General features: G+C 38.5%; 1 long non-coding RNA gene across 1 annotated transcript; it reads right to left on the bottom strand.

Moving 5' to 3' along the window:
• Positions 1-2,608: 2,608 nt before the first annotated feature.
• Positions 2,609-15,375, bottom strand: LOC140509637 (uncharacterized). The gene is made up of 2 exons (XR_011968854.1): positions 15,243-15,375; positions 2,609-2,948 (listed from the first exon to the last, which is right to left on the bottom strand). It is a non-coding gene; the product is annotated as an uncharacterized lncRNA (long non-coding RNA).
• Between the last annotated feature and the right edge of the window lie 4,461 nt (positions 15,376-19,836).

The raw sequence follows: 19,836 nt of genomic DNA, 5'->3' as shown, positions 1-19,836 counted from the left end.
AACTACTAGAGTGGATTACCCTCCATCACCAACAATGCTCACAATTTTTGTTTGCTCATTTCCTGTTGACACACACCTGCAAGAATCGTAGGTCCTTCAGAATTTTCACTTTTACTTTTTCTGTGATCCTTACCACATTTGAGATAGCTTCTGATTTCCAGTTCTGGTAATTGTTTTTCAGGAAGAGAGTGGGCCATTGACTGGATGACAATGTATGATCAAGTGTCAACTGCAAATACTAAAATAACAGATTTCCCACTTGATCTCAAACCTCTACCCCCAACCTTGAGACAGAACCTACGGACCTGTAGAACAATCTCCTCCCTTCCTCAATGGCTCACAATCTTCCTTTCTATCCACCATGTCCCACCATCTTTATTGGCTACTTTAATATACACACTGATCACACTTTTGACTCCTGACTTCACAGTTCCTCAGTTTCCTCAAGTCCTTTGACTATTTTCACTCTAGTTTAGCTACCCTTTGGACACAACTTAGACCTGTCCACTACTCAAATTTGCTTTTCACCAGCTATGATCACCAACATCTTGAATTAAAATATTTTTCTCTTTCCATAATGTCCTACCTTTCCACTTCTTCCACCTATTAATTCTGAGTAAACTTGTTCTTTTTATGTCCTTCAATTGATTGTAAGCTTCATGAAGGCAGAAATTATTTCATTTATTTGTCTTTGCATCCCTAGAGCCTAGTATGATGCCTGATACATAGTAGACAACAAGTGCTTGTTGATTGATTGATTGATTTATCTCTGTCATTTCCTTTATTCTCTAAAACCTTCCTATTTTCAAAGTTCATTACCCCTCTCTGGGTGTCACTATACTTGAATTGTCCATCCTGAGTCTCATGGGCAGTTATTTTAATTATATGCTTGCTACCACTCCAGTGCTTACAGAATGGAGTCCGTTTCTTAGTTTGGCATCAAAGGCCCTCCACAATATGTCTCCAGTCTCTTTTTCTACCCTCATTACATATGATTTCTCAGAATAGATGTGATGTTCCAATCAAATTAAATGACTTACCCTGCCCTGATTGCATGTCTTTGTTCACACTTCCTACTTATGGAATGTCCCCCCTCCCTTGACCTTCATATTTGTCTGTTAAAACCCTCTCCCTCAATCAAGGCTATTCATTTATTGAAGACTCAAAAGAGTTAAAATGACTCATTCAAGGTCATGTCTTATCTCAATACTTCAGTGATCAGTGGTAAATCACAATATCTCTTAAGTAGTATTTAGAAATTATTGTGGCCAAAAAAGTTCATCCTCTTTGGACTACCCTGATGATAAGTCCATCTGGATTCATCTAAGATGGTCCTCAGCTGATAGATATGCAGTCCCTAATTAACTCCTTTTTAAAAAAATGCTTTTCAGTTTAGTTGGACCTGCCAGAGATTCCACTCCAAAGGTATAATCTTTGAAAATCCAGGGTCAGCTGCAATCCATGATGAGATATTAGGGATAGATAACTTTAACAGAGATTCTAAAGCACTCAGTTCATCATTAACCAGATATTTTGTGTACAGGTAAAGTGCTCTTTCTACAACATCCCAATGAAAATATTTGTCACATTAGTTACTTCTATGTTTAGAATACACCTCCTCTTAAAGAATTAAAAATGATCATCACAAGGAACACAATGGAGAGGTGTGGAGTGTGGGTGAGCAGGCTATAAAATACAACCAATGAAGAACAAGAGAAAAAAAGAGAAGACAGACTATCTTTTTCCTTGCTTTGTATCTATCCCCAAGGCTTGGCTCAGATACTGCACATAGTAGATTCTTAATAATTGTTTATTGACTGACATCATTGAGGAACTGTATGAAAGGAAGAGATGAGCTGGTCACATGGCAAGAATAAGAGATGACAGGCGGATAGCTAGAATATTCCATTGGTAGCCTCACAATTGGTACCCTCAGAAGGCAGATGTAAGGGTAAGGATCCACTGATTATCCTCAGTCATGTATTTCCCCAGGACATCCCAGGACTCTAGCACTTAGGGCAGACCCCCAGTAGTGAATTTATGTCAGAACATGGACAAGAATCTGACGAAAGGTTGGCGGGATTATGATCCCTATTATTAGGTGTGTGTGTTCATTCTTCATTGCCAAAGAAGACCATGCCATCAGAGAAACGATGACATGACTTGCACTTGACTTTGTTTTGAGTGAGGGAGGGCTGTGCAGGTCACCAGCCTCACTTCTCCTCCAGAGTCATCTGAGTCCAGTGACCAGATATTCATCAGGATGACTAGAGATGACCCAGGATGAAGCAGTTGGGGTTAAGTGACTTGCCCAAGGTCACACAGCTAGTGAGTGTCAAGTGTCTGAGGTGAGGTCTCCTGTCTCAGGTCCTCCTGACTCCTGCACTGATGCTCTATCCACTTCACCGCCTAGCTGCCCCTCCCTATTATTAGAGGAAGCTCCTAAATTGATGAGATCCCCAACTCATTAGAACACCTGAATATTTCCCAGTTTATTTATCTTTCACTAATTCCAAGGAAATTTTCTATGTTAAGGATTTTTATTCTCAGATCCATAAGCTTGAGATTTTTTAAATGTTTTGGATAAAAAACTATTTCAGTATAATGGTTATCTTTGTAATCCTATGTATTTTATTTTGTACATTTCAAAGTATTATTCTGAGTTTATAGCTTCAGCCAGACTGCCAAAGGGTTCCATGATCAAAACAAAAACAAAAAACAAAAACAGGTTAAGAACCTCTGCTGTAAGTGGTCAAATATCTGGTAATCATAGTAACTACTTCTTCATCAATATGCTCTTTTCACAGTCCAAATCAGTCAAGGTGCTCCCTCAAACAAACTCCATATCTCTCACTTCCAAGGTGAGCAGAAGAGGCAAGTTTCTTCAAAAGATTCATGTGTCTGGAATTCATTCTTCTCCAACTTGAATAGAAATGTCTTTCATTGTCCTATAAAACAAAAATATCTATGAGAGAAAAACCATAGGATATAGGAAAGAGAATTGATCTTGAAATTAGACAGACCTAGGCTTGGATATTGTATGGATCCACTGCTTGGGTGACCATGAACAATTAGCTTAGTATCTTTCACCCAACCCATGCTGGGCTCCTTCAGCTCTCCACACCCCCACCTTCATCTCTTTATATCTTATCCTCTTTCCTTAGGACACAAGTTCCTTCAGGGTAGGAACTATCTTTCTACTTGTATTTGTATTTCCAGTGCTAAGCACAGTGTCTGGCGCATAGTAAGGACTTAATAAAAGTTTGTTGATTGACTGACTCTCTAAGACTCAGTTGCCTAATTTGAAAATTGGAGATAATATTTATACTACCTTCCTTTCAGGGTTGTGAAGACAGTGTTTTGTAAGCCATAGAGTACCACATAAATGTGAGCTTTTCCTAAGTAAGACAGAAATAAAAGTATTGATTTGACCAGGACAGCTGCTCCCCTGCTTAAGATAGCAGTGGACAAGCGAAGAGACCCAGACATTTTGAATTCATCTAAGACCACAGGTTTAGAACTAGAAGCTTGAAGTTATCTAGCTCAACTCCCTTCATTTTACAGATGAGAAAATTAAGACCTGGAGAGATTTAGTGATTTGTTCACATAGATAAATGACAGAGCAGGATCTGAAAACAGGCCCTCTAACTCCAAATTCAAGACTATTTCCCCTGTATCACATTGTCTCCAATTCTACACACTAGTCAGAGGCAGCTAGGTGGTACAGTGGTAGAGCACCTGTGCAGGAGTCAGGAAGACCTGAGTTCAAATTTCACCTCAGACACTTGACACTCACTAGCTGTGTGACCCTGGGCAAGTCACTTAGCCCCAATTGCCTCATCCTGGCTCATCTCCAGTCATCCTGATGAATATCTAGTCACTGGATTCAGATGGCTCTGGAGGAGAAGTGAGGCTGGTGACCTGCACAGCCCTCACTCACTCAAAACAAAGTCAAGTGCAAGTCATGTCATTATTTCTGATGGCATGGTCTTCTTCAGCAAGGAAGGATGAACACACATACACACACACACACACACACACACACACACACACGCCAATCTGTTAACAGATATTTATTAAGTACCTCCTGGGCAGCTAGGTGGGGCACTGTACAGAGCACTGGGCTTGGAATCAGGAAGACTCATCCTGATTTTGGTCTCAGATGCTTACTAGCTATGTGACCCTGGGCAAATCACTTTACTTTGCCTCAGTTTCTTCATCTGTAAGATGAGCTGGAGAGGGAATTGGTAAACTGCTCCAGTACCATGCCAAGCAAATGCCAATCTGGGTCATGAAGAGCTGGTCAGACACAATTAAAATGATCCATCAACAATGACAAAGTACTTACCATGTGCCAGATCCAAAATAATAAAAATAAATGGCTTTAGAGAACAAGAGCAACTTTGAATCGATTCATGAAATCTCTATTTGAATTGATAATTAAGTCTGACATAGATTAAATGCTTTTTCTACTACCTGGTGGTTCAGCTTGCTTTCAACTCCATCGTCATCATTTTCATTATGCCTCACCTGGATAAGCTCATCACTAGGAAGCTCACTGTACTGGAGACTGTGATAGCTTTGCTACTAAGACCTCATCAGTATCCTCAAAGGCTTTTCCCTCTCTAATTGGAGGGCTGGAAGGCAAAGCGAAAAAGCTCCTTCCATAGCTCCTCTTTTTAAAAGTCTCAACTTCCTAACCATCTCTATAGCCACCAGCTCCCATGTTTGATTTTCACCCTACCTGTCGTCATCACCCTCCTGATCCTCCTTTACCTTCTTTTTTTCCCTTTTCAACTTGCTTTTGTGTATTGTCTTCCCTCATTAGGTTGTAAGCTCTTTGAGAGTAGGGTCTGTCTTTCTTTTTCATATTTGTATCCCCAGTACTTAAGGACAGTGCCTAGCACATGGTGGTGTTTAATAAGCATTTATCATATGGATCATAAGGACTTAAGATGTGCAAAGAACTCTGCTCAGTAAATAGAGGTATCTGTTGTTCGGCCATGTCTGACCCTCCATGACCCCATTTGGATTTTCTTGGCAAAGATACTAGAGTGGTTTACCATTGCCTTCTCCAGCTCATTTTACAGAGGAGGAAGCTGAGGCAAGCAAGATGAAGTGATTTGCCCAGGGTTGCATAGCTGGTAAGTGTCTGAGTCAGGATTTAAACTCAGCCTTTCCTGACTCCAGGGCCAGTGCTCTATCCACCATGCTGCCCAGTGGGTATAGAAGACAAACACAAAACAGTCCCCACCCTTGAAGCACTTATTTTCCATTGAGGGATGGGGAAGAGGGAGAGATAAAACTTGCTAACAAATAAGTATGGAGAAAGTACATAAAAAACATAAAGACATACCATACAAAAAACATATGTACCAAAGCATAAAGTAATTTCAACAGAGAGCATACTAACACATCGCAGGGATCACATTTACTACCATTCCTATTTCCTTCCAATCCTCCAAAAAAATAAAATACTAAAAAGTGAAAAGATGATTCTCCTTTGGTGACACTTGAGAACAAAATTTAATGCGCAGCATAATCCCTGTCACTTTAAGGAAATGTCTGGGATTGCTAAATGGCCCAGCCCAACCCAGGTCAACACAATGAAACATTTTCCTTCAGATTACCTCATTCCCAGAGACCTACACAGGAAATAATTATTTTGGTAGTCACCAGTAAACAGTGAAACACACTTGAAAAATCAGTCCTTTTTGACCCTGAAAGACAGTGGCTTCTCAGGCATAACTGAACCTAACTTTTCTATCCAAATTCAACAAGGACAGACGTAAATGGTGTCTTATTCTTGGACTGTGGGTTCCCAGAGCCCAGCCACACTTCAGATTTCTGCCAAAACACCAAGGCAGACACAGCCGTTTCATTGTATCTCCACTAAATAAGAATGCTGAGTTGGGGGGGTGGGAAATGAGATTTCTTTTCTGGGCTAGGATATGAAAATTCCATAGATGCCCTAGCAACTACTTCAAACACTGCAATCCCAGATGAAAAACAACCACCACTTCAGACTTCAGGCATGCTCAGTGCCAGGGAGAAAGCTGGCGAGGCTAGGAGCTAAGTGACAATTCAGGGCAGGGCTTTTAAGGCCAAGGAAAAGGTCTTGGATTTCCTTCTCCTGGTTCTAGCCAAAAGAACATTTTCTGCTCCTTTCTTCCTACATCTAGTGAAAGACAGCTGGTATAGAAGATAGAGTGCTAGCCTTCGGGCTTCAAACAACTGCATCGAAGTCCTAACACCGGTGGCTATTGACTGTATGACCCTGGGCCTGTCACTTAACTTGTGCATCCTTTAGTCAACTCTCTCGAACTGTAAGCTGCAGAGAAGATGTCCAATGGGGGGTAACATCTAGGTGAGCAACTTATAAAGTTTGATCTAGTCCTTCAAAGTTGGTAGAGTTTTTGATATGGAGACAATTGGTAGTACAGTGTGGATAAAGCACTGGGCTTAGAGTCAGACACTTACTGGTGATGTGACCCTGGGCCAGTTAATTAACCACTCTCTGCCTCAGTTTCCTCTAGATCCTATGAACTATCATCTGCCTTGTACAAATACTTGAATGTTTGCTCAGTTGAATTAAATTGAATTGACTTCCCTATACCCAGGTGTATGCTGTATAGCCAGATCAAAAGGGTTCAAAAGCTGATTGTTAAATTTTCAACGTGAGCATTTACACCTTGGAAACTGGCAACCTCTACAAATCAGGGCTTGATTTATTGTCTTGTCAACTCTAGATCTAAGAAAGTGAGGAAGAAAATGTTAATAATGCAGGTTGAAATTAAAAGCAGGTCATACATACATTTTTTTCAAAGATCCTATTATTAAACATTTACCAGAATATATGTACATGTATATACATTTATAGGCATATCTTTATATACATATAATTTATATCTAGAGATGATGCTAAATTAACCTTAAAACATAGCATATTTTACTCAGAAACTTTCTAAGACTCTCTATTGCCTATGAAATCAATTCTAAAATTTTGGCATAGAAAGCACCAACATCCTCTTCTAGGCTCATCTCCTCTATATTTACCCAACCCTCCATCCAAACTGGACCAGCTTCTTTTAGTTGAACAAAGTCTTCACTACTAGATTCCAAGTTTGTTAACTGTATTTCATTTATCTTTACATCCCACCCCCAACTGTCCCCCAGCAGGTTTCAGCAACCCTCACAATACAATGAACTTTACACAGAAATTGATTAATAAATATTTCTTGAATAAGTAGATGTGCAACTGAATGAGTGAAAATGAATGGATGAGCAAATGAATGAATAATCAAATATTAGCAAATATAGATATATCCACATAAAATTAAAGGGGAGGGAAGGAAGGAAATAAGCATTTAAAAGTCTACTACATGTCAGGCACTATGCTATGCTTTTTAAATAATTATTCTATTTAATCCTCACAACAACCCTTAGAAGTAGGTACTGTTACATTAAAAATAACTTTAGTGACTCTATTTTGTCTTTATCCATCATGTTGTAAAGTTAAGTTCAACTCCATAGGAATCATTTGATTTTGGTGATTTCACAAGACTAATCTCTCTCCCCACCTCTCCCTCTCACCTGAGTGTCTCCTGGTCCCCTCTACCAATAAGAAACCAGGTGGCTTGATCCTTCCATCTTGTTTATCCCTTCTTCAAATTGTATATTAACTATATAGGAACTAGGACTTGAGGCCTCTTGCAATACCAAGAGCCTTGGGCCAGATTTGGTTCTACAACTGCATACCCTACAAAATAAATTGCTTGCATGGATGATACTCAGTTTCTTTATTTCATTGTAAGAATGATATTATTTTACAGTTGAGAAAACTGAGGGAAACAGAGGTTGACTTGCTCAGGGTTACGTTGCTGATAAATGTCCAAGGTTCCTTACCACCTGGCTACCTCTATTTTCTTTTTTCTTTTCTTTTTTTTGCTCTTTAATAATAGCATCTCTGCTAGTCAAGAATCAGGGGAGAAAAGACCCTAGTTAGTCCTAGACCTTGGGCACCAAACTGAAATAATGCTAGGAGTCAGATAGTCCTTGAGGTGAACATGGAAGAGGGAGATAGTGAGGGTGAGTCAAAAAAAAAAAAGCCTGCATAGCTACAGGGTATGCCTGACCCGTATCCCTGGACACTCAGGTAATTCTAAGGCATAATATGGAAAACCTGAGAAGACTTTATTTAGTTATTTCAATTCAAAATCACCTACCTAAGGAAAGACATCCATTTGAGACCCACTTTCCCCAAGGTTCTAAAAAGTTCTTAAGCTTTTCTGTATCATTGTATATATTTGGCAGTCTAATGAAGTCTATGGACCTCTTCTCTGAATAAAGTTTTTAAATAATTGGAGGAAATCCTAAATTTCCATTAGAGTTTAATAACAATAAAGATGTATTTTTTCCCATCTAAATTCACAGACTCCCATGAAACCTGTCTGTGAATCCCAGGCTAAGAACCCCTGCTCTAGAGGCTTACTGGGCAAAGGTTTCTCCCCAGAGTTCTAATTCACTAAAGAACAGACCTAGGTAGGGACCTTGCAGTAAATTGATTAGACACTCAGGGGTTATTTACATGAGAGTGCAAGATGCACTTAACATCCTGGTTCTGATGGGCTCATACTTTACCACAGATGTCATCTTCAGTAAACTCTAATAGCAAAAACTCATTTATGCCTGATTTAGCATCTTTAAGAAGTTTTGTGACATAATGAACAAAGTTACGGAAACCAAAGTGGAAAACTGACATCTCAAAGATAACCTGAAAGGTACTGTTCAAAAATAGAACTGAAGTCATCTCCACCAAAGGCTAGGAAATAGAATGTTGAAAGCATTTTGTGTTTATGAGCTCAAAGAATGATACTTTACTATGCCTTAAAAGTGCTTTATTCATTTAAGGACTCCACAATAAGCAAAATTCATGAGTCCAGTTACCAATGTAGCATTCTTATATATGATAAGACTGCTTATTCCACATTATGATGGGAAGTGACAAAATGGTGTTTGTTGTGATTAAGACTTCAAAAAGCATTAATTTTACATTATATAAATCACATTATCCTTTTTATTGCTTTTATATATTACCTTTTTTTTGCAATGTAATATGTACATTTTACATTAGCCTTCAGACCTCAAAGAATTGAGTTGAAGTCCTAACATTGGTGCAGTTAGGAGCATTTCCCAATATACTCTTCTTTGTAACAAAGAGGAGAGAGAAAGAGGAGGAGGAGGAGGAGGAGGAGGAGGAGGAGGAGGAGATGAAAGAGAAGGAAGAGAGGGAGAAGGAGAGGGACAAACAGAAGGAGAGAGAGGAAGAGAAGGGGAAGGAGATGGAGAGGGAGAAGGAGAAGGTAAAGGAGAAGGAGAAGGGGAAGGAGACAGAGAAGGAAAAGGAGGAGAGGGAGAAGATAAGCAAAACTGTCTAGTGATCTGAATTTTTCTGACAGGGTATGCAATATTCTGCCCCCATTGCATCTCACCTTTCTTCTGAGAGAAGGGAAACAAATGTGTTTTATCAACTTTTTCTACAGGACCAAGATTGTTCATTGCAGAGAATCTCAGTTTTAGCTGCCTCTGAGTACTGTTTTTCATTGACATTATCATAGTCCCTGTTTATCCTATCTTGTGACTCCGACTTCATTTCTACAAGTCTTCCCAAGTTTCTTTGTCATTTCTTAAGATGCAACAGGATTCCATTGTAATCATGTGCCACAATTTGTTCATTTCTTCTCAAATTAATGGATACCTCGATCTGATTTCAAGGGTATTTTTTTCCTGCCTGCCACAAAAAGTTCTGCTACAAGTACATTGGCGTAGATAGGAACTCTTTGTATAAACCAAATCAGAGTTGAATTGAGCTTTCCACTGACAGCTGGATTTTGCAAACCATGCAAAATCAGACATTTTTTAGGTCTTAAACAAAGGCAATCCAAGGCAAAAACCTTGATGTTTTAATCTATATGCCAGAAAGCCTATAGCACCACACACACACACACACACACACACACACACACACACACACACTCATATGTTCACACATGTATGTATGCATACACATATGTGTATATGTATGTGTGTATGGGTTATGGGTTGTCTTTCCAAATAATGACCTTGGAAGGTGATATACATATGCTATTGCGCCTCCCGTCACTCAAAACAATTCTATTTCCTTTATTGGAATCACCTGGTAAGGCATCCAATAAAGACGTCTTGTTACTTTATAGTGACATCTGCTGTGTCTTGTGTTTGCATTTTGGTTGTTTATTTTTTGTTTTTTTAAGCCAAAGACCATATTATTCACTTACTTTGATCCCCCACCTCTTTCACCTTGTGTCCAAATTAACTGACTCTTCAAAAGAAAAATTAAGGTTGCCCTTAGATAACAAAGATTTACTACAATTTTCTGTTCAAAATAATGTTTCTTGAAGCATATAAAGGCAACTCCAGAAGGGGCAGTCCAGCAGTTTTAGATTTGTGTGACTGGACTGTGAATACTTTAGAAAGGAACATTGTGTTCATCCTTTGTTGCCAAAGAAGACCATGCCATCAGAGAAATGATGACAAGACTTGCACTTGACTTTGTTTTGAGTGAGGGAAGGCTGTGCAGGTCACCAGCCTCACTTTTCCTCCAAAGTCATCTGAATCCAGTGACCAGATATTCATCAGGATGACTGAAGATGACCCAGGATGGCCCTTTAGGCCAAGGGCTTTGCACTCACTTAGAGTGAGGTTGACACGTATTCATTGAATAGGCCTCTTTAAGAAATAGCCAGGGCATGGCCCCTTTAATGAGGCTAAGAAAAAGAAAGACATCAGGCTGGGAGGGAAACAGCAACAGTTGCTACTGATAATCACTCTAAAGTTAGGAGGGTCCAGAAGAGCCCTTAGGCAGGGGCCCACTGGCATCCCAGCTTCAGAGTACAGTAGGTATATTTTAGGAAAGGAAACTAGCTAGTAAAACCCAAGTCAACTAGGCATCTTTTGGCCATCCAAATTTACCTTCCTTTGGAGAGGAGAAGGAAGGGGAGGGGGAGGCAGACAGGAGAGGAGGAGCTGAGTTACCCAGCTAGCTGGGTCCCCATTCAGCCAGCTGCATCTAACATATGTTTAATATGAATGCATATGTAGAACCTATATCAGATGGCACTCCATATTGGGGAGGGGGGAGGAGAAAGAGAAGAAAATTTAAAACTCAAAAGCTTGTGGAACTGAATGTAGTAAACTAAAAATAATTAAATAAATTATCTCCCACATATGGTAAGATTCCATATGACTGCATGACTGATATAGCCAGAGATGAGAGACATATTTGAACATATTATTTAATTTCTCTGAGCCTCAGTTTTTTTACCTGCAAAATAAGAAGGCTGGACTAGACAACCTCTAAGATCAATCAATCAATAAGTATTTATTTATTAAACATCTACTCTGTGCTAGGCCCTCACTGAATACTGGGGAAACAAACACAAATGTAAAATAGTCCCTCTGCCCTCAAGGAGCATACATCCTTCAGGATAAAGAGATACATACACCTTTGGGTGTTGTGGAAGGGTGTCCTTTAGAAAGGACAACACTTATTTGAATATATAAATTCTGATGTGTTTAAACGTTGGTAATGTAAGTTTGTAATTAAAATTCACAATGCTCTAACCAGGGTTATCTCATCAATGTTGCAGCAACTTCAAAAAAAAGTATACAATGTAATCCTTAACTGACACTAGCATATAGGCAAACCAAGTTATATTAGACTTTGTATATACATTGTTATTTTCCTGGAGATAGGAGGAGGGCAGGAGGAATGATACTATTTATCCAATATTATTTGTGAATCCACAGGGCTCTGGATAAGACACTGGGAAGTACACTGGCCTGGAGTCAAGAAGACCTGAATTTAAATTTGGTCTTAGATGCTTGCTAGCTGTGTGATCCCAGGCAAGACACTTAACACTGTTTGCCTCAATTTCCTCTTCTATAAAATGATCTGGAGAAGGAAAAGGCAAACCACTCCAGTATCTGTCTACAGAACTCCAAATAGGGTTATAAAGAGTCAGATGCCACTGAAAAATAACTGAACAGCATCTGTGAATACACATAGACTTATAGTAAGGTTTGTAATAATGATATTTAATTTTGGCGGTGGGCTAAGGACATTGTGCATATATGTAGGTTTAATGGTAAGGTAGCTTTATAAATGTTTAACAATTTTGTAAAGCAAATTCTCACGAGTTGCAATCTGTATCACTGGAGGGAGTAACCACATCAATGAGACCACAGATCCATGAATCTATCAAAGTAAAGAATTCTTGTTTTCTGTTGTGTCGTCTATATGAGTGGAAATGGGCCAGGAGAAAATAAACCCAAGTGAACTTCTAGAAATTAAAGTAGTAAAAAAGCAAAATCCATATGCAGGAATTACATACTAATGGAATGCAAGAAATATTTACAGAGCGTGTGTGTGTGTGTGTGTGTGTGTGTGTGTGTGTGTGTGTGTAAATGTAAGTGATGGAGTGGAGAGGTAGGGGACTTCCCGAAGGACAATGTGACGAAATGCTCTGTGGTATAAGAGATGAACAGTAAGCAAAAGGGCAGAGGGAAGCGGAGGAAGTGCTTTTTGTTCTATGGAAAATATACAAATCTGAGACAGTGATATTATCAGAGTTCTAAGTTAAAAGCACCTCGTGATTGTCATTTGCCATAGCTCCTGAATAATGAAGAGTTCCATATTGACCACCATGTGTCCATTGGACAAATTCTTGTTGTTCTTATGTTCTACTTTCTACTCCTTTTCCATCAGACCTCCCATATAATTTTTAATGTGCATGTGTAACCACCTCCTCTAAAATCCTCCTCCAAGAAGCCTTTCTCAAATCCCCTTAATGCTAGTACTTCACCTCTGTGATTATCTCAGATTTATACTCTATGTGTTTTGCACATAGTTGTTTGTGCATTTTCTCTTCCATTTGATTGTGAACTCCTTGAGAAATAGGACTTTTTTTTTTTTTGCCTTTTTTTGTATGGCCAATGCCTGGCACATAGTGAACTCTTTTGGCTCGGATTGAGGGGTTAAGTGACTTGTCCAGGGTCACACAGGCTGCATTTGAATTCAGATGCATCTGACTCCAGGACTCTATGCACTGTGCCACCTAGTTGCCCAATAGTGAATTCTTAAGAATCTTTAGTGATTGATGTCTCACTGCGTAATGAGCTTACCTCCTTTCCTGGCCATACATCTCTTTCATGATGTCTTATTCCACAGTGCTTCATGGCAGTGTGGAGATGATCTTGGATTTTCCAGGGCTTTTCAACATGTTCTTTTTTTAAGGGCAGGGACCTTATCTGAGGATTTGGAAGCTGAAAGGACCTTAGGCACAACTGATTGCTGAAATGGGTTAGCATGCATTGAAGTAGGAAAAGCAATTGCTCAGGTGTTAGAAGACCTACGTTCAAATACTGCCTCTGCTGCTTCCAACCTGAGTGAGACCTTCCCACAACCTCCATTTACTCATTTATATAATGAGAGTCTTGGACTACCTGACTTCTATGTTACTCCCCAGTTTTAGATCTATAATCCTGCAGCATGACAGAAAGCTAAATCGGATAGATTAGAACGGTAGGTGCATTTAACCACTTCAGTTAAGAACTTCTTTTGCAAGCAGAAAATCAGGAGTAGCTTGACATGCATTCTGGATTTTTTAAATTTTATTTCATTTTAACTTAAGAAATAAAACAAGCATTTCCATAACATAGTAAAAAAAATTTAAGATTTTACATGAAACTGCAAACCTATTATGTATAACTTACTATTCTTTTTATATATATTTATATATATATATAAATGGCTACCATCAGATACAAAGATGTGTGTGTATACACACACATATATATACATATATGTAAAATCATTCTGTACATATTTATCAGTTCTTTCTCTGTATGCAAATAGCATTGTGTTATATGAAATGATGAGTTCAATGATTTTAGAAAAACATGGATAGACCTGCTTGAAATAATGAAGAGCAAAATAAGCAAAACCAAGAGAAAACTGTATACAGTAACAATAATATTGTCTTAAGAACATCTTTGAGTAAACCATCTAAAAGACCTATCATGATTGTAATAATTAATTTAATCTGGGTATTTCTGCACTGACAATGTTTTTATTGTTTTAAAAGTTGAAATTAGAAACTGTCAAAGAAAGCTTTCACAATTTTTATGTAATTTTTCATGGTTTGATTAAAAAAAGAACAACTTTGAGTGACTAAGTCATTTTCAGTATTATAATACCCAAATTAACTACAAAGAATCTATGAAGATACTATAGATTTTAAGAAAATAGATTCCAAAGGGATCAAAGAAGGGCTTATCAGTGTCCTTCTAGAGCTCCAGGAGTGGTAAAGACCAAAGTAAGGCTAATGAAGGTTTAGGAGTGAGTTGTGTTTTGTTGGGTGTTGTGGCGGGCGGGGGGGGGGGGGGGAGGGGGGGTTGTGGGGATGGGGAGGGCTGGATAATTGATACCTAAAGATGATTGTAAGCAGAAGGGAAGGACTCAGGAGAAAGGGAGAGAACAAAAATGCTAAAGAGAGAGGAAAATTGTTAGAGGGAGAACTTTTTTTAAAGCTGGAAAGGGATTCAACTCAACAATTCAAGAAGCATTTATTAAGTGCCTACTATGTGCAAGATGAGAGGTACCATAATGTAGAGTTTAGGAAGCTTGTATCAGATGTTAGAAGGAGAGGATCCAAATCCTATCCCTGGTGTGTAATTCTGGTCTTTTAATGTTTCAATGCTCCCAGGTAGCCCCTTAAAAATCAATAAATCTGAGGGGAAAAGATGTGCTGGTCACTGAGGGTAGAAAGATAGTCCTTGATGTCAGATATGACATCAAGAGCCCCGAGAATTAACCTTGGAAAAATGAAGGAATTTCTTTCTTAGATTCAGGAAAAAAGAAGGAAAGATAAGTAAAGATATAAAGAAAATTTGAAGTGAAGAGGAAAGCTGAGGATGCCCATGTTGGAGAGTCAGATCTTCTGTTAAAGGAGGAGAGTGTATCCTATGGTGAGACTAAGGAGGGCAGAGATGCAGTTAAGGCCATGAAGAGAGAGGAGAGCACAATCACTGCAGATAATCAAACAAGGAGTTCATAAAAGATAAATACAAAAATGTCCAGGTCAAAATGAGGACCGTTTCAACAACAGGAATTTCTAGTGCATGCAATCAGACTGGTTTCTTACCTCCATCAGCAGTCAAGAATGGGAGAAGCAAAAGCAGACAGCAGAGTTTACCCAACTTACCACATAGGCCCTGATGCCATTATGTGGTTAGTCATTAAAGTTTAGAACCTTTGCACCTAGAAATAAAATTGTTCCCTCTCTGCTCCCCACCCCTTACCACTATGCCATTTATTGCACAAGAAATGACACCTATGTCCTTAACCAGCTGCTGACGGTGGACTCACTGACAAATTAGACTTGGGAGGAATGAGCTATTCTAGGCAAAATTTATCATTTCTCTTTTCTTCCTTTTTTTGAATGCCACCTTGCCTAAATTCTTTGATCATTTTTTCTTTATTTTTTCTTTCCTGAGTCAGCAGTTGTATTTTCTTATATTACAAACAACTCTTTATCTACCATGCTATAAATGAGTTATACTTTTCTTAAGCAAAGAGAAAATTTTCTAGCAAGTAAACTCTCTTTCTGATAAATAACAGTTTCTTTGATGTGAGAAGCAAAATGTCTATGCATAGTTATATCCTGTGTTATCACAACTTCGCATATGGCCCATCTCACCCTCATAGTTATTTTCCATCAATAGCCCACGTTTCATCAGTTGTATTCAACATAGCTCTGCAAGGAATTCAGGAAGAAAGGGTGACTTATTTTTATTCTACAAATTCCAAAGCAAACCATTGGCCAATAATAGGCTTTGGATAAAAGATTTTTGTTAGGAAGTTGGTTTTTTTGCCCCTTTGTCATTTATTCACATACTAATACTTTATAGTCATTTTCAATTGGTCTACCAGCAAAATCTATGTTGCAGAGCTCATAAGAATTTCATAAGGAAACTCTTTAAGCTACTTAATTACCTGTTATGTGTGAGTGCTAATTAGATGAAGGAATATAGATGATAGATAGATACAGATAGACAGACAGACAGACAGACAGATAGATAGATAGATAGATAGATAGATAGATAGATAGATAGATAGATTTAAATTCTATATATTCACTATGTATTTTTATATGTACATGTTGACTGTGGACTCTGAAAAATTAAGTATATAAGGTCAATGTCACTTGGAAGGAATGAGTTACTCTATAATAATAGAAAAAGGATGAGCTCTAATCAATTTCTCTTTTCTTTCTTTCTTGAATGTTACCTTTCCTAAGTTCTTTTATCATTTATTCTTTATTTCTTCATTCCTCACTCAGCAGTTATATTTTATTATAACATTGTAAATAACTCTTTATTTACCATGCTATAAACGAGTTATTCTTTTTTTTTAAGCAGAAACAAATTTCTAACTAATAAATCCCTCTTGATAAATAGCAGTTTCTTTGTCCTGAGAAGTAAAATGTCTATGCCTAATTATATCCTGGGTTATCACAACTTTGCATGTGACCCATCTCACCCTCATAGTTATTTACCATCAAAAACATATATTTCATTAGCTATGTTCAACACAGCCCAGCAAGGCATTCAGGAAGGAAATAATTGTTTTATCCACAAACTTCAAAGGAAACCATTGGAGAATGGAGAAAAGATGAGCTCTAGGCAGCATTTATAATTTCTCTTCTCTTTCTTGAATTTTATTTTTCTTAAATTCTTTTATCCTTTTTTTCTTTATTTCTTCTTTCCTGATTCATCCATTGTGTGTGTGTGTGCATATATGTGTGTGTGTGCATGTAGGGTGCACTTTTACATGTGCATATATATGTATATGTATATACACATATGTATACACATAAACACTTTAGGGAGTTTCCTTACATGAGAATTCCATAATTTCATATCATATGTCATATCATTTACATATATCATATATATGCATAAACACATGTACCTACCCACACCCAATGATGTTCAGCATCTTCTCTGCAACTTTCGGTCTTAGAGATAATATAAATTCTGGTGATGAGGCTGTTTCTACTCATCATGTGCCTTTTCCCCTTTTATATATGCCACATTCCCTTTGCCTCACTTTCTGGGTATGAGACTCAGCTATGCTATTTATCCCTTTCCAATTTAATTCAAATTAATAGATTTTTTTAAGTAGCTACTACTCCTTCACCAATAAAGTTCTGCTGACTATGGCATAGAAATGAGTCCATGCAGACCTGTACAACGCGGCAGCAGGCAGGAGCCAAAATTAAAATAGGCTAAATTTCTTCAGGCTGGAGATAGTTTTTTGTCAGTTCACTTTCCAAGTAAAAGTATAATTAATGATTAAGCTATTTTGCAAATAAGCCATATTTTTTAAAAAGGGAAATTTCCATTAATTTCAGTTTATTATACTTATTGCTTAAGATTTTTATTTATCATGAAATTGCCCTCTCAGACTAGAGACAGACTGGTGATGGTTGGTTGCCATGGGTCATGTGACAAATAGGAGAGAGCACACAGTGGCAACCCATGCACCAAGTTACATGAGGGGCACGATAGTGACTAGTGGAAGGTGGGTTAAGCAGAGCATGGACAAAGCATTCATCACATCTTTACTTTCTCATATATCCTCTACTTTTTTCACGGGCTTCCTGAAATCCTTTCGCTGACCATAAGCGGCAGTGGGCCATATATTGTACAGGCCTGGTCTAGGGTCTTGAAAGGGATGTTAACAGAACATTAATTCTGACAGTATACCAAAGAAACATCAGGCAACAGAACGTGGAGCTGCTCCCTGGGAACTAATCTCGTTAAGTTGAGAGAGCCTCATCACCAATGGCTGACCACCAGAGGACAGATCTTCTCAGCCCCAGCAATCCACAAAGGGTTGTGATCCGAAATGGTAGAATGAGTTTGTTTAGTCATTATTCAGTCATGTCCAGTAAATATTCCACGCCAATGAAATCACAGATCTTAGAAATACAGAAGTAGATTGTGGCCAGCTCCCCTTTCTGTCATGATCTCTCTGAAAGGTACCATGGGTTCACTGCACACCTTCCACTCAAAAGCAGAACTGATAATCCCCTACTAAGGTTCAATTTACCAGACCAAACAGAACTGTTAGTTCAGAACAAAGGACAGCTAAATAGCATAGTAAAATAAATGGCAAGGAAAACGCCCTTGTGCAAACAGGAGTACAATCTCTCACCGATGCCCACAGCAAACCTGCTCCTCACTTCCCTATTGTGAATCTAATGCTTACTCTTTCTCATGATTTCGTCACCCAACAGGAGTAGGCAATTGCATTGACTCCCAAACAGACATTCTGCTACCCTGACAAAGCAAGGGAGGATAACTCAATCCCTCATAGAAAACCTTTCTGGGAGGGAGGAAAGGAATGAGCACTTATTAACACCCTCCCCCCTTATGTTCCAGGAAAAGTACTAGGCACTTTTCAAATATTATCTCATTTGATCTTTCTGTGCCTCCTGCAGTATACTGGGAATCTCAGTGCTAAAACAATGAAACATTGAGGATCATAGCTCAATGTTAGTCAATCAATAGACATTTAGGAAGTGCCTATTATGTGCCCGATGCCATGCTAAGCACTGGAGATACAAAGAAAGGCAAAAGACAGTCCCTGCTCTCAAGGAACTCACAACACACAAAAAGAAGTTGAAATGGGAAAGGGAATGAAGGGTAGTTGGCACAGGGATATGATGAACTTGTACAGTAGAATGGGAAGTGGTGAGGTGGCTGCTTTGGTCACTCTCCTTAAATGAAGGATCTGGGAGGAGCTCTCTCATGTCACCCTTCAGCCTCTCCAATCAGGGGGAAGGAGAAGCTGCAAGGACAGGAGGTACAAAGAAGACATGAGCTTTAGAGCTGATGTGCTTGCACAAAGAGGAGTTTCCAGGGAGTATAATACAGTCCAGGAGATCAGTCAGGCATGATCTGTCTGAGAAAGTAGTGCAGATGAGTGAAGAAAACCTATTACTGTCACTCTGACCAAGGATACATTATGCCAGAATGGTCTACAGTCTAGACAAAGGTGAGGGGAAAGCCTCTTGGGTGGAGAACTGAACCCCACATCTCACCACACTGGCACCAGTGTTGCTTCTACATACTAATCTTGCCAGGGATTAACCTGGATCTGCTTCTCTTTCTGGCTTCTTTCCTAGCTTTCTTTTCTTTTTTTTAAAATTTATTTTATTTTTAATGTATGGAATAAAACAAGCATTTCTGTAACATAGTATAATAAAAAAAAAAGATGATTACAAATGAAACTGAAAGTCTACAACATACAGCTTGCTATTCTTTTTAAATATACAACAAAGTTATTATGTAAATTTCTTTTCTCCATTTTTTTCCCCCACCACACTAGAGATGGTCACCATTGGACACAAATAGGTATATATGTGTAAAATTATTCTATACATACTTCTATTTATCAATTCTTTGTCTGGATGTAGTGTCTTTCTTCATATGTCCTTTATGGTTAATTAGGTTGTTTATAATAGTCAATAATAATATTTATAATAGACTTTGAGCAAATAAGTAATTTTGACAATTAAAAATGCCTAGCTTTATTTTCAAAACCTCCTACACTCAGGGAAACCTCCCTGTGCCACATGACCTATGCATGGCTTTCTGGAAGGTGACATTTGGGACCTCCCAACAAAGAGTCTCATGAAGGATGACGTCTAGAGAGTCTGTGCCTCCCCA

Source organism: Notamacropus eugenii, chromosome 6 (genome assembly GCF_028372415.1).
Source record: "Notamacropus eugenii isolate mMacEug1 chromosome 6, mMacEug1.pri_v2, whole genome shotgun sequence".
Classification (NCBI taxonomy): domain Eukaryota; kingdom Metazoa; phylum Chordata; class Mammalia; order Diprotodontia; family Macropodidae; genus Notamacropus; species Notamacropus eugenii.
The sequence above is the reverse complement of the archived record's forward strand: the minus strand, read 5'-3'. Positions and strand labels throughout refer to the sequence as shown.